At 48.0% G+C, this 11629-nt stretch overlaps 1 pseudogene; it reads left to right on the plus strand.

Moving 5' to 3' along the window:
- Nucleotides 1-3592: 3592 nt before the first annotated feature.
- LOC119350865 lies at nucleotides 3593-5790 on the plus strand (annotated as a pseudogene).
- Nucleotides 5791-11629: the final 5839 nt, after the last annotated feature.

Raw genomic sequence — 11629 nt, forward strand, 5'->3', positions numbered from 1 at the left:
TCCAACTCTTTAAATTCTCAAAAAATCGTATGATGCCGAAACTCCTCGGGAGCTGGCACTGTGTCATTATATGGCCTCTATAGGGTGTGGTAAAAGTTTGGGCACATTTTGAATAGGCCTCACCCAAGGCTGCTTGTAAACTACCATCTCCGAGGTAGTCTCTGGGTACCGAGAGGGAACGTGTCGGGTTTGTGAAGAAAGTGCGGGTCATGTTGCTGTGTTAGCCTCGAAACTTCTCATTCTCTTAAAGGAGACCATTGAATGGCACGTGCTAGGCCCCAACATTTTTCGGACATTCCTGCAATATTTGAGACATTTATTACACTCCTAGGGTTTCAGTGCCGAAAATTGCAGATTTGCAAGGCATCACATGAAATCATGCAGGAAGCGGCATGCAAAATGTTGTGTGATGTCCTTGCGACATGCGTAGGCCTTGTTCAATCGAGGGGAGGGGGGCAGTCCCAGCCAGCTTCTTACATAGCTCTGCTGAGTGTCTGTATTTTGGCTCTCGGCGAAGAGCCAAGCACTCGGTGTAAAGTGAATTTACAGTAGGGATTTTTGCATGTGATCCTAATATGGGTACGCTAGGGGTTGGAAGAATACAAGACCACCAGAATATTAAAGTGGCGTTAAATTATGGGTTTCGAAAATAAGACCCATGAAAATTAGTTGGGAGAAAATGGGTGAGAAAATAATAATAATTAAGTAGTAAATAATGCAACGAAAATCATTTAAACCAATTATGCACAAATGTCATGGTTGCAAAAAATCCGCAAAAATGTAAGCCGAGTGCTTTCATTGGGCACACGGCTTATATACCCTATAAGCTGAGTCCTTTCAATGGGCACACGTCTTATATACTCTGTATGCCGAGTGATATTTTAGGGCACACGGCTTATAGGCTGCTCCGTGATGGCACCGTCAGCAACCCCTGTTGTAGACACATGGCAGATGTCTTTGCCGACTGCGAGCTATAAGCCGGGTGCCTTTTCCACTAGATACCGTGTGCTCCCTATAAGCCGTGAGCTTTTTTGCAACACATGGCTTATAGATGTCCATAAGCCGAGTTCTTCGGATTTTCCGGGTGTTTTTTTCCTAGACTCGGCTTAGAGGAATAAGCCGAGTACCCGAAAAATAGCTCACGGTTTATAGACTAACACACAGGAAAACAGGATTTTCCTGTAGTGAAAAACAAGTTAGACGTCCTCTACTTTGTTGTTGCAAATTTTACGTGGCTGCTACGGGCTGAGCAAGAACCGTTCTTACCTACGCATCAAAACCACAACGATAGTTCGTCAAGTAAGTGTTGTTTTAACCTTCGCAAGGACCGGGCGTAGCCACACTCGATTCAACTAAAGCTGGAGAAACAGACACCCGCTAGTCACCTGTGTGCAAAGCACGGCGGTAAAACCAGTCTCGCGTAAGAGCACGCGCAATGTCAGTTCGGGTCGCTTCATCCAACAATACCGCCGAACCAAAGTATGACATGCTGGTAAGCAGTATGACTTGTATCGCCCATAACTCACTTGTGTTCTACTCGTGCATATAACATCAACGCATAAAACCTGGCTTGGATGCCACTGAAGGGGAACGTAGTAATTTCAAAAAAATTCCTATGCACACGCAAGGATCATGGTGATGCATAGCAACGAGAGGGGAGAGTGTTGTCCACGTACCCTCGTAGACCGAAAGCGGAAGCGTCATGACAACGCGGTTGATGTAGTCGTACGTCTTCACGATCTGACCGATCCAAGTACCGAACGTACGGCACCTCCGAGTTCAGCACACGTTCAGCTCGATGACGATCCCCGGACTCCGATCCAGCAGGGTGTCGGGGATGAGTTCCGTCAGCACGACGGCGTGGTGACGATGATGATGTTCTACCGACGTAGGGCTTCGCCTAAGCACCGCTACGATATGACCGAGGTGGAATATGGTGGAGGGGGGCACCGCACACGGCTAAGGAACGATCACGAAGATCAACTTGTGTCTAGAGGTGCCCCCCTGCCCCCGTATATAAAGGAGCAAGGGGGAGGCCAGCCGGCCCTAGGGGGCGCGCCAAGGAGGGGGGAGTCCTCCTCCTAGTGGGAGTAGGACTCCCCTTTCCTAGTCCAACTAGGAAGGAGGAAGGGGGAAGGAAAGAGAGGGAGAGGGAGAGGGAAAGAGGGGCCGCGCCCCCCTCCCATGTCCAATTCGGACTCCCCATGGGAGGGGGCGCGGCACCTCCTAGGCTGCTGCCCTCTCTTTCCCCTCAGGCCCACTAAGGCCCAATACTTCCCCGGGGGGTTCCGGTAACCCCTCCGACACTCCAGTTTTCTTCGAAATCACCCGGAACACTTCCGGTGTCCGAATATAGTCGTCCAATATATCAATCTTTATGTCTCGACCATTTCAAGACTCCTCGTCATGTCCGTGATCACATTTGGGACTCCGAACAACCTTCGGTACATCAAAACTTATAAACTCATAATAAAACTGTCATCGTAACGTTAAGCTTGCGGACCCTACGGGTTCGAGAACTATGTAGACATGACCTAGAACTGTTTCCGGTCAATAACCAATAGCGGAACCTGGATGCTCATATTGGCTCCTACATATTCTAGGAAGATCTTTATCGGTCAAACTGCATAACAACATACATTGTTCCCTTTGTCATCGGTATGTTACTTGCCCGAGATTCGATCGTCGGTATCTCAATACCTAGTTCAATCTCGTTACCGGCAAGTCTCTTTACCGTTACGTAATGCATCATTCCGTACTAACTCATTAGCTACATTGCTTGCAAGGCTTATAGTGATGTGCATTACCAAGAGGGCCCCAGAGATACCTCTCCGACAATCGGAGTGACAAATCCTAATCTCGAAATACGCCAACCCAACATGTACCTTCGGAGACACCTGTAGAGCTCCTTTATAATCACCCAGTTACGTTGTGACGTTTGGTAGCACACAAAGTGTTCCTCCGGTAAACGGGAGTTGCATAATCTCATAGATGTAAGAACATGTATAAGTCATGAAGAAAGCAATAGCAACATACTAAACGATCAAGTGCTAAGCTAACGCAATGAGTCATGTCAATCACATCATTCTACTAATGATGTGATCCCGTTAATCAAATGACAACTCATGTCTATGGTTAGGGAACATAACCATCTTTGATTAATGAGCTAGTCTAGTAAAGGCATACTAGTGACAATATGTTTGTCTATGTATTCACACATGTATCATGTTTCCGGTTAATACAATTCTAGCATGAATAATAAACATTTATCATGATATGAGGAGATAAATAATAACTTTATTATTGCCTCTAGGGCATATTTCCTTCAGCGTTAATGCCTAAGCAACTTGACATCTAACACCGAATAATCTGGTGACTGACAACGAATGACCATAGTTGTTAGATCAACTTCAACAGCTCCCTTGAAAATCTTCCCATAAAACTAGTTTTTTGGCCTTCCCGTAAAGGTTAGGGGAAGTTTTCTGGAAGCAATTTTTGTCCATTCCGCTAAACTTCTTCCTCTAATCCATTTTTATTTTAGTTAAACAAAAAAATACAATTGCCTAGCACCCGTTAGTCAGTGACACACGTGATGGCGAGCGGGCCATCGCCGGCGAGGGGAGGCGCGAGGCGATGTGTTGGCCGCCGACGTGAGGCGGTGAGTAGGCGATGGCGCGGCGGCGGCGGCAAGGACCAGAGACGGTGGCAGGGTGTGGAATGCAGAGTGGTAGTTGATGAAAATTTAGTCCGCCAAAAAAATACGGGAAATAAAAGATATGGAAAGATGATCTAAAATGCCACCTTTACGAGATCCTCTAAACTTAAAGGCTAGCTTCCCGGTTTGAGAGATTTGTATTCCTTAACTTCCCCTCAAGGGTGGTTAATTTAGAGATACTAGCATAATCTAGTAACTGGCTCACGGAATTTGATAGTGTTATAAGATTGTTGTAAGATCATTTGGCCACCGGGACACGGCGCAGGCGACGCTTTGGGCCGGCATGCCGCTTCGATGCCAGCTTCAATGAGAAGTCGCGTCCGCTCTGGGCTAGCATGAATTCGGCACAGGCGCTCTAGAGCAGCGCTGACAGACATGAATATGCGACAGTTGTTTCATGCGAAAAAGGACGCGGGCGAGGGAAAGGATTTTGAATGGGTCTGGGGTGTCCGTCGTGTACATGGCAACGGTCGGAACGTCCGCAAAGCCACCCTGATTTGCTGCGGTTTGTGGAAAAACGGGTGTCCAAATCGAACCGCGGATGAATGGGGTACCGCGTTGCATGGCAAATCGCGTCCGGACCGCTCGGTCCAAGTTGATACGGGCAGTTAGGGGTTAGCCTGGAAGATACCCTAGCGGCCATAAGGAACTTTGTTTTTTTAGAGTAACTAGACTTTGGTTTACTTTTCTCATATAATAGTCATATTGTTTGCAAGAAGATGCGAAGTAAATTCAGGGATTACAAGATTACAAAAACCAGGTGATTTCGAGCTAAAGGATTGTTTTGCTAACTCATCAGCTATTGGCTTCTCTGAAACAATAATGTCATCCATGAGCTGAAGCGACTCAACCGCAAAGGAGCAGTCCGATTTAGGTGGACCTCCTCTACGCCAGCGTGTGCCTCCCGGTGGTTCCCAGGGACCTCGACCTGCGCGACCGCTCCGTTTTCCGCGGCATGGACCTGGCCTCCGCGCGCAGCCTCAACGGCGTGCGCGTCGCCGACGAGCTGCTGCGTCTCGTCCCGGACGCCGGCGCCTTCCGTACGACGCTGCGATGCATCAAGCACTGGGCCAAGGCGCGTGGCATCTACTCCAACGTGATGGGGTTCCTGGGCGGCGTGGGCTGGGCGATCCTGGTGGCGCGCGTGTGCCAGCTCTACCCCAACGCCGCGCCGAGCATGCTGGTGCCGCGCTTCTTCAAGATCTTGGCGCAGTGGAAGTGGCCCAACCCGGTGCTGCTGCGGGACATCGAGCACGACGGCGGCGGCGAGCTCGCGCTCCGGCTGCCCGTCTGGGACCCGCGCGACAAGAGCCACCTCATGCCCGTCATCACGCCCGCCTACCCATGCATGAACTCGTGCTACAACGTCTCGCACGCCACCCTGCGGACCATCACGGAGCAGCTCCAGATCGGCAACGGCGTCTGCCAGGAGATCCTCAAGGGAAAGGCAAAGGCCGGCGGGTGGGACGCGCTGTTCCAGCCGTTCCAGTTCTTCAAGGCGTACAACAGCTACCTGCAGGTGGACGTGAAGGTCGCCCGAGGGGAGGCCGGCCTCCGGGAGTGGAAGGGGTGGGTGGAGTCGCGGCTGAGGCAGCTGGTGAACAGGGTCGAGATGGCCACGGCCGGCATGCTGCTCTGCCATCCCAACCCGAAAGCCTACGCGGCCAAGCCCCATGATCTGCACTGCACGTCAACCTTCTTCGTGGGCTTGTCCAAGCCACAGCAGCAGCAGCAGCAGCCCCAGGTGCCGTTCGACCTACGCGCGACCACGGAGGGGTTCAAGCAGGAGGTGTACACGTACGAGTTCTGGAGGCCCGGGATGGAGCTGGAGGTCTCGCACACCCGGAGGAAGGACCTGCCGTGTGCCGTCCTACATGCTCGATCAGATCCTCCCGGCTGGGCATCTCAAGAGGAGGCGCGCCGCCGAGAGCAACTCTTCTCCTCCGTTGGCGTCTGCTTCCGGCGACGTCAAGAAGGTGGCGCCGGCAGGCGGAACCGGATCGTCGCCTGAGAGGAAGAGGCAATGCTGTCCCAGCAATATCCTCCCCAGCGCTTCAGTACTGGGCGTTGTGTGAGAGCAGATGAACATTCAGATTAGTAATCACAGGAACTAGCTAAGCTTCAGTAATCACAGGAACAGATGAACATATTTACCGGCACGATCGCGCCAAGGCAAGCCGAAGTCTTAAAGCGAACTCTTAATCTTATCAGGCAGATGGCATGATCCAACGGGAGACAGAGAGAAGGGCAAACTCTGCACCCGGCGTGTACAGATTCAGAAATGCGTTGCATAGCTTTGTCAGAGGAACAATTGTGTATTATATTGATAGCTGGTGATGAGATACATATTTAGTTATTTACAGGTTAGATTGTGTATCAACTATGTACTCAAAACTGTTGGAAGCACCACAGAATATGACAGGAGAAATGAAACCTCGGTTTGCAGTCGCGTTGTACCCCTTGTAGTTCTGTGGTATGCATGTCGAGTAGTGGACATGCAACTGATCACATTGGCTATCCATATACCAAAACCATGAGCTGGTTGTTAGATCTTATGAATTTCAACGCTAGTCTACCCCAACTTGTTTGGGACTAATAAAGGCTTTGTTGTTGTTTTTCTATTATTGAATATTTCAGTATGACGTAAGGAAACACGGAGCCAAAATCATTTGCATTAGTTTTCTATTTTTGAGTATTTCTGTATGATGCATTGGTTTCCGTTGCGAAGGACTGTTTCCCAGCTTTTGATATAATTCTGAGCTTACATCCTACTCTCTCTGTGCCTCCGTCAAAAACACTCTTATATTATAGGACGGAGGGAGTAGTTTTTTCTTCTTAGGCCACTTTGATTGGGTGTAAATTTTGTGTGTTCTTCAGTATTTAGGTCACCTAAGTGCCCAGCGGCCAGATCAGAAGGCGGCCACCAAGGAGAAGAACAGAAGAAGAAAAAGAGGCTGGAGATGCCACTAGTAGAAAAGGGGGCAATGGTCCAGGCCGGGTCAGCCCATTAGTCCCGGTTCAATCCAGAACCGGGACCAATGGGGGCATTGGACCCGGTTCGTGAGCCCCGGGGGCCGGCCGGGCCACGTGGGCCATTGGTCCCGGTTCGTCTGGACCTTTTGGTCCCGGTTGGTGGGACGAACCGGGACCAATGTGCCTTGCTCCTGGCCCACCACCATTGGACCCGGTTGGTCGCCTGAACCTGGACCAAAGACTTCCCTTTAGTCCCGGTTCAAGCCACGAACCGGGACCAATTAGTTGCCTATATATACCCCGCGAGCAGAGCACTCTCACTGCTCTGTTTTTCGTGGCATGCGAGGACGGAGCTTTGTGGTGCTCTAGCTCACCTCCTATGCACACGAGGTGTTCGATGAAATGCCCGAGACACACTACTTAAGCTTTCTCCTCTCCAAGCTCCACCTCCAAGCTCCATTTTCCTTAATATTTGTCTAGGTTTAGCGGTCCGTCACGTCCCGTCCCCGTCTTCACCGCCGTCGATCGCCCGCGCCGATCTCGTCGCCGGCACCACCGTGGTGAGCCTCTTACTTGTATGTTTATATAGATACTTGTATAATTTTCTTACTTTTATTATTGCATCTTATATAGTGCGATGGTTTTGGAATCCGCCCCCGTCGGCCCTCGTCCTGTCTATGATTCGGATGTGGTATATATTATCTTTTCATAACTATTGGTTCATTTATTGTTTATGGCAATTATGCCGACCAACGTGACATAGATTTTATTTATCTAGGAGGTTGTTGAACCGGAAATTCCAACCGACCCTATTGCCGAGAGGTTAAATTTAGTTGAAGAATAAAACAATTTGTTGAAGGAAAAAATTAGAAAAATTGAGGAGGAGAAGATGATAATGGAGTTGCATGTTGCGGATGTCGTCGATGATCACAAGATCAAGATGGATGCAATGCGCTTGAAGATTAGAAAGATTAGAAAATATGCCATTCATACCGAGGCTTGGTATCATTTGCCGTTGGATCAGTTGTTACATTGGTTGCGATTATGATCGCATTTGTTTTCTCATTGAAATGTTTTACATAGTTTCAGTGTATGGTTTAATTAATTTAAATGCTCTGCAGAGCTTTATGTTGTTAGATGAGAACTATGTATGTACTTTGGTTTTAGTGTGATGATGAACTTCTATTAATTTGGTTTTAGTGTTCTGTAATGATTTTTGACACACTTAATTATATATAATGCACGCAGATGAACCAGCAATGGATGTACGGTTCAAGACACACCTCCGAGTACATTAATGGCGTGCATGATTTTCTCGAAGTGGCTGAGGCAAACAAGCAGAATGGTTTTATGTGTTGTCCATGCCCTATATGTGGGATACGAAGTCTTACTCTGACCGGAAAATCCTCCACACCCACCTGCTTTACAAGGGTTTCATGCCACACTATAATATTTGGACGAGGCACGGAGAAATAGGGGTTATGATGGAAGACGGCGAAGAAGAAGAGTACGATGACAATTATGTGCCCCCTGAATACTGAATACGGTGATGCTACTGAACATCAAGAGGAACCAGACGATGTGCACGATGATGCTGCAACGGGCGAAGCTGCTGAAGATCAAGAGGAACCAGACGATGTTCCCGATGATGATGATCTCCGCCGGGTCATTGTCGATGCAAGGACGCAATGCGAAAGTCAAAAGGAGAAGCTGAAGTTCGATCGCATGTTAGAGGACCACAAAAAAGGGTTGTACCCCAATTGCGAAGATGGCAACACAAAGCTCGGTACCGTACTGGAATTGCTGCAGTGGAAGGCAGAGAATGCTGTGCCTGACAAAGGATTTGAGAAGCTACTGAAAATATTGAAGAAGAAGCTTCCAAAGGATAACGAATTTCCCGACAGTACATACGCAGCAAAGAAGGTCGTATGCCCTCTAGGATTGGAGGTGTAGAAGATACATGCATGCCCTAATGACTGCATCCTCTACCGCGGTGCGTACAAGGATCCGAACGCATGCCCGGTATGCGGTGCATTATGGTATAAGATCAGACGAGATGACCCTGGTGATGTTGACGGCGAGCCCCCCAGGAAGAGGGTTCCTGCGAAGGTGATGTGGTATGCTCCTATAATACCACGGTTGAAATGTCTATTCAGAAACAGAGAGCATGCCAAGTTGATGCGATGGCACAGTGAGGACCGTAAGAAAGAGGGGAAGTTGAGAGCACCCGCTGACCGGTCGCAGTGGAGAAAAATCGAGAGAAAGTACTGGGATGATTTTGCAAGTGAGCCAAGGAACGTATGGTTTGCTTTAAGCGCGGATGGCATTAATCCTTTCGGGGAGCAGAGCAGCAATCACAGCACCTGGCCCGTGACTCTATGCATGTATAACCTTCCTCCTTGGATGTGCATGAAGCGGAAGTTTATTATGATGCCAGTTCTCATCCAAGGCCCTAAGCAACCCGGCAACGACATTGATGTGTACATAAGGCCATTAGTTGAAGACTTTTACAGCTGTGGAATGGAAACGGTGTACATACGTGGGATGAGCACAAACAGGATGAATTTTACCTAAAGGCGTTGCTGTTCGTGACCAGCAACGATTGGCCCGCTCTCAGTAACCTTTCAGGACAGACAAACAAGGGATATCACGCATGCACGCACTGTTTACTTGACACTGATAGCATATACCTGGCAAGCTGCAGGAAGAATGTGTACCTGGGCCATCGTTGATTTCTTCCGACCAACCATCAATGTCGAAAGAAAGGCAATCATTTCAAAGGCAAGGCAGATCACCGGAAGAAGCCCGCCATGCGTACCGGTGATCACATACTTGCTATGGTCAATGATTTACACGTAATCTTTGGAAAGGGTCCCGGCGGACTAGCTGTTCCGAGTGACACTGGGGGACACGCACCCATGTGGAAGAAGAAATCTATATTTTGGGACCTACCCTACTGGAAAGACCTAGAGGTCCGCTCTTCGATCGACGTGATGCACGTGACGAAGAACCTTTGCATGAACCTGCTAGGCTTCTTGGGCGTGTATGGGAAGACAAAAGATACAACTGAGGCACGGGAGGACCTGCAACGTTTGCACGAAAAAGACGGCATGCCTCCAAAGCAGTATGAAGGTCCTGCCAGCTATGCTCTTACCAAAGAAGAGAAGGAAATCTTCTTTGAATGCCTGCTTAGTATGAAGGTCCCGACTGGCTTCTCGTCGAATATAAAAGGAATAATAAATATGGCAGAGAAAAAGTTTCAGAACCTAAAGTCTCATGACTGCCACGTGAAGCAACTGCTTCCGGTTGCATTGAGGGGGCTTCTACCGGAAAACGTCCGATTAGCCATTGTGAAGCTATGTGCATTCCTCAATGCAATCTATCAGAAGGTGATCGATCCAGAAATCATACCAAGGCTAAGGAGTGATGTGGTGCAATGTCTTGTCAGTTTCGAGCTGGTGTTCCCACCATCCTTCTTCAATATCATGACGCACGTCCTAGTTCATCTAGTTGACGAGATTGTCATTCTGGGCCCCGTATTTCTACACAATATGTACCCCTTTGAGAGGTTCATGGGAGTCCTAAAGAAATATGTCTGTAACCGCGCTAGGCCAGAAGGAAGCATCTCCATGGGCCATCAAACAGAGGATGTCATCGGGTTTTGTGTTGACTTCATTCCTGGCCTTAAGAAGATAGGTCTCCCTCAATCGCGGTATGAGGGGAGACTAACTGGAAAAGGCACGCTTGGAAGGGACTCAATAATATGCAGGGACGGATATTCTTGGTCTCAAGCACGCTACACAGTTCTACAGAACTATATCTTGGTGACCCCGTATGTCGATGAACACAAGAACAGTCTGCGCTCCAAACACCCAGAGCAGTGCGACGACTGGATTACATGTGAACACATCAGGACTTTCAGCAGTTGGTTGGAAGCACGTCTCAGAGGTGACAACACTGTTTGTGATGAGCTGTACTTGTTGTCCAGGGGACCATCTTCGACTGTTACGATTTGGAAAGGGTACGAGATAAATGGGAATACATTTTACACGATTGACCAAGATCAAAAGAGCACTAACCAAAACAGCGGTGTCCGCTTTGATGCAACAACCGAGAGGGGAAAGGACACATATTATGGTTACATAGTGGACATATGGGAACTTGACTATGGACATGATTTTAAGGTCCCTTTGTTTAAGTGCAAATGGGTCAATCTATCAGGAGGCGGGGTACAGGTAGACCCACAGTACGGAATGACAACAGTGGATCTGAAAAATCTTGGGTACACTGACGAACCGTTCGTCCTAGCCAATAACGTGGCACAGGTTATCTATGTGAAGGACATGTCTACCAGACCGAGAAAAAGAAAAGATAAGGAAGCGAATACATCATACGATGAGCCAAAGCGCCACATAGTTCTTTCAGGAAAAAGGGACATCGTGGGAGTGGAGGACAAGACAGACATGTTTGAAGATTATGAAAAGTTTCATGAAATTCCTCCCTTCAAAGTCAAGGCTGACCCCAGCATCCTGATAAACGATGAAGATTATCCATGGTTACGGCGCAATAAGCAAATGACACAAGCGAAGAAAAAGTGAAGACTTTCTCCCGCAACTATTATGATGATACCATGCCAACTTTGTAACTGACGAGTATGATACCATTGTCCGTTTTGTATATGCACATGCTATGTGTGGGTCAATTTATGATACCATGCCAACTTTCAACTTTTTCAGAGTTTATTTGAAATGCTTTAATGTCTTATGGTTCGGCCCTCGTAATAATTAAAAATAGCAACAATAAGTATTTTGTTGTAAGTAGAAACAAAATAAAATAAATAAAGCAAGAAAGAAAACAAAAAAACAAAAAAAGTGTTTTCAAATTTGAAAAGTAATGGCAGTAACAGAAAGTTTATAATTTTCCTAAAACTAAAAGCAAAAA

This window comes from Triticum dicoccoides, chromosome 1B, assembly GCF_002162155.2.
Source record: "Triticum dicoccoides isolate Atlit2015 ecotype Zavitan chromosome 1B, WEW_v2.0, whole genome shotgun sequence".
In the NCBI taxonomy this organism is placed as follows: Eukaryota; Viridiplantae; Streptophyta; class Magnoliopsida; order Poales; family Poaceae; genus Triticum; species Triticum dicoccoides.